Raw genomic sequence first — 4,244 nt, forward strand, 5'->3', positions numbered from 1 at the left:
TATATATATAAAATCAAGTCTTACGTTCTCAGAAGCTACTAGTTTTCCAGTGGAGAAAAATAAAAAGGTTTCAGATGTAACATTCTACAAAAAAAAAAAATCTTGCTTTACAATGATTGTTCTTAGAGATAGATACTTGTATCTCTGAAAACTGATTAGATAAAAATGGGTTAAAGTCTATAACTGCTTTGAAGGACTAAAAACATTTTAAAACATAAAAGTTTAGGATGTTTGTGGGTCTAAGAAAATGTTTGTACTTTTTAACCCAATTCTATAGCTTTTGCGAGGACTCAAAGGTATGAGTCTACTCTTGCTATAGAAACCTGTTTTACAGATACCTGTTACCTGCTTTTTCTACAATGTGTATTTCAGTACAATGGCAATGTTAGTATGTCTAAAACTTTTATCTTTTGATAAAAAAGCTAAGATTTATGTAAACTTGAGGGAGGCAAATCATTAAGCTTGAATCAATCTGTCACAGGTTAAATGAAAAAAGTTCCAAATATAAGGTTTTTTGTTCTTATTTTCTTTTTCTTTTCATTAAAAAATTCCACCTCCTCACCTCCTCCCATTTCCCTCCCACTCTCCCTCCCCCTCCCTCTAAAGTCCTAAGAGAAGTCAGGGTACCCTGCCCTGTGGGAAGTCCAAGGCTCTCCCCCCTCCATCCAGGTCTAGGAAGGTGAGCATCCAAACAGACTAGGCTCCCAAAAAGCCAGTACATGCAGTAGAATCAAAACCCAGTGCCATTATCATTGGCTTCTCAGTCAGCCCCCATTATCAGCCACATTCAAACAGTCCAGTTTGATCACATGCTCATTCAGTCCCAGTCCAGATGGATTTGGTAAGCTCCCATTAGATCAGTCACACCGGCTCAGTGGGTGTACGCGCCCCTCGCAGTCCTGACTTCCTTGCTCATCTTCTCCCTCCTTCTGCTTCTCATCTGGACCTTGTGAGCTCAGTCCAGTGCTCCAATGAGGGTCTCTGTCTCTATCTCCATCCATCGCTTGATGAAGGTTCTATGGTGATATTCAAGATATTCGTCAGTGTGGCTATGGGAGAAGGCCAGTTCAGGCACCCTCTCCTCTGCTCCCCAAGAACCTAGCTGGGGACATCCGTTGGACACATGGGAACCCCTCTAGAGTCAAGTCTCTTGCCAATGATAAAATGCCTTCCTTAATTATCTACTTCCCTGCTCCCATATCCACCCTTTCTCCATCTCAACCATCTTATCCCCCCAAGCTCTCCCCAATCCCTTCTCTCTTCTCTCTCCCCGTCTCCCCTTCCCCCACCCCACCCCCACGCCCGTCACCTAAAACCCCTAAGTACTACAGTAGAGGAAATGNTTTTTTGGGGTCTCATATTTATATTCTTTCGTATGCTAGGCAAATGCTCTTCCATTTATCTATATTTTAAGCACATCTGTGAGATCTTTGACTAGTGTGCATCTAGAAGTCTATGTCACTGTGCCACTGAGATACTGATTTCAGCAGTCTTAAAGTCATTTACTTTGGTATGAACCCTCTGGGAACAGTTGAATAATTTTGAATTATTTGAATTCTCTTTATCCTTAAATCAGTTTAGTAAAGAGGAGTTGATGTATCTGTTGTGATTCTGTGTTTGCAGACTAAAAATGAAACATTGTGGTCATTTAGGATAAAGGGAGCCTATTTTAGGTTTTCTATTTATGGACCCAAGAGCAAGAATGTATATATAAAAATATACTATGTCTTATTGGGAAGAATTTGACTAAGCAATTTCAGTTGCCATTGTTTAAGGAATTTTGTCTTTTTTTCCAAAAAATTACATGTTCTTAATTTATTGTTAGTAACTTCTCTCCATTTACTAATTTAATTTTTATATTATACAATGAATGAGTTTATTGAAGAACAAATATAAACTGTCTATCCTATTTAGATATCAAGATATCTCGGATTTGGTCAATCATTACAATTGTAGCTCTGAGGAAGGCTGAAGATATTTATGACCTCAGAAGGCTACAGACTAGTAAGGTGGTGATAAAACTACATTTTGTACTTGTGCGTATAATGGAAAAAATAATATGCAAAGTCTTGAAAGAATGTAATTGCACTGAGAATAACTGTCTTACTGCCTTGGGTGGGCTGGTTGAAGGATGCTTCTGAGGATGTGACAGGTGTCTTGTTGCCAACAGAACATCTAAGTAAAGAGAGGAGCTGAGTAGAGTTTCAGAGGCAGCGATGACTTTGATGAGGAGGAGTAATGGTTTTGGAAAACAGATGAATGCCATGAAACTAGGCTGAGAAGAAGAGTGTGTATACAAGTGTGAAGAATGATTAACATGAGGTTGAATTGGGCTTGGAAGGAAAAAGATGGATACAAATAAGCACAATAAAAGTCTGGGTGATATCAATCAAACATCTGACAGATTTTCCTTTCTTCTCCAATATTCTGAAGCAGGTCAATTTTCATTTATAACTAATGAAGCTTCTAGAAAAAAAATTACTGAAATCCATGAAAGAGAAAATTTAAATAATAAAAATTTGCATGTCCTGCTGAAGGGATGATTTATTTTTGCTAACTGTACACACCTGGAAAATGAGTCAATATTAGTAGATATCAGCTGAAATAGCAGAAGACTTTGGTGGGAGCTCCAAGATCTTATGTCACCATGAGTTTAGTAAATTGTGTCAAATGGAAGAACCAAAAGAAACGATTCAGTTTTGAGTTTGAGTTCTGCATGTTTTAAGTCTTAATCAGAGTCTTAGATTCTATACACTTACATTAAAACTTCTGAGGTTCACATTATTATAAATGATAAATAATGATACATATTTTAAAAGTATTACATGCTTTGTTTTAAATATAATATTTCAGAAATATAAACATGTAAGTTTTTCTACTTAATTTCCTTGAAGTAAGTATGTACTTGATACTCAATATCTTCACACTGCTTACTTTTGTCCTTTTGCTTTGAAACAGAATTATGTTTTGGATTTGAGAGAGGGCATGAAATTATCATTCTCTTGTCTTTATCTCTTGAGGACTGAGACTAGGCATGTGCCACTACCCTTGATTTAACAACTTCTCAGCACTGACAATGGCTGCTGGCAGTTCCAACATAGCTGCTATTACTAGTATCTGTGTAAGCACCTGATCATAGATAATGGTGTCACTGTCAGTGCAGTTGAATAGGAGGAGAACTGTATTAATACACACTTGGAGTTAACTCAGGGTCATTTAAAATTCATATACATCAAAAAATCATATATATCCATAAAAATATATTTGTTGTTACAGTTGTAAGATCAATTCAATCATAATATAGAAAGCAAATGGAATTTGCCACATATAACACATATGAATTAACATATGGAGAACAAACTAAGGGAATATTTAAGAAAAATAAATTTTTGTTCTGCTGGGAATGGACATAAATGCCTTTCAATGCCAGACAAGTACCAATACCTGTGAATATAAGACAAGTTTGAAAGTATTTTGTTGGAGAAATGGCACCATTTTCATATACTTACTTTTTATCCTGTTAATACAAAGCAATAATACCTAAGAAATCAAGACAACCAGGAGTCATAGAAGCTAGGTCATTATATCTGAGACTCATTCACAAAATGGAGTTTATATTGAGTGTCTTATTTCTGAAGACAGTGTAAATTGTTGAGTCATCTGTAAAAAGGGAATGTAAATGTACATATAACAGGATCCTTTTAATAAGAATAAAGTTGACCACCTAGCAGTAGGTGATATCATGCTAGTGTGGATTGACAGCCTCCTTTTCTTTCTTAGTGATATGGATCACAACATCAAGTCTTACTAATCCTGATATCGCTGTGTAAGGGCAGATCCATACAGTCTTCACTTTCTTTATAGAACAGTGGTTATTATGTAGGTATGTTTTGCATAAATTTTTATCGGTGTCTCATTCCTCAAACTATAACTCTGTCAGCTAAACAAAAGTAGGCAACCAGGTTATTCCACAAGGCTATACCCTGCTTGTTATCTCACTTTGTATGTAAAAATCAAGTCTTATGGCTCCAGGGGCTCCTGTGCTCTCCTGGATCCTGCACTGCCTGCCCCGTCCTTCCTTCTGTCCCAGGATCACTGGGCTACCAGGCGGCCCTGTTTAGGTGCTGAAGAGTTCCATCTGGACGGGTGAGTGTGTGCTATCCAGGGGCAATAGTCCCGGAAGAGAGCACAAACCCCCCTCCCCCAGCTCCTTCTGCAGGGCTGTCTTTCTTATACACGATCCC

The sequence above is a fragment of the Alexandromys fortis genome, unplaced genomic scaffold (genome assembly GCF_014885135.2).
Source record: "Alexandromys fortis isolate MF-2015 unplaced genomic scaffold, M_Fortis_MF-2015_v1.1 scaffold_253, whole genome shotgun sequence".
NCBI lineage: Eukaryota > Metazoa > Chordata > Mammalia > Rodentia > Cricetidae > Alexandromys > Alexandromys fortis.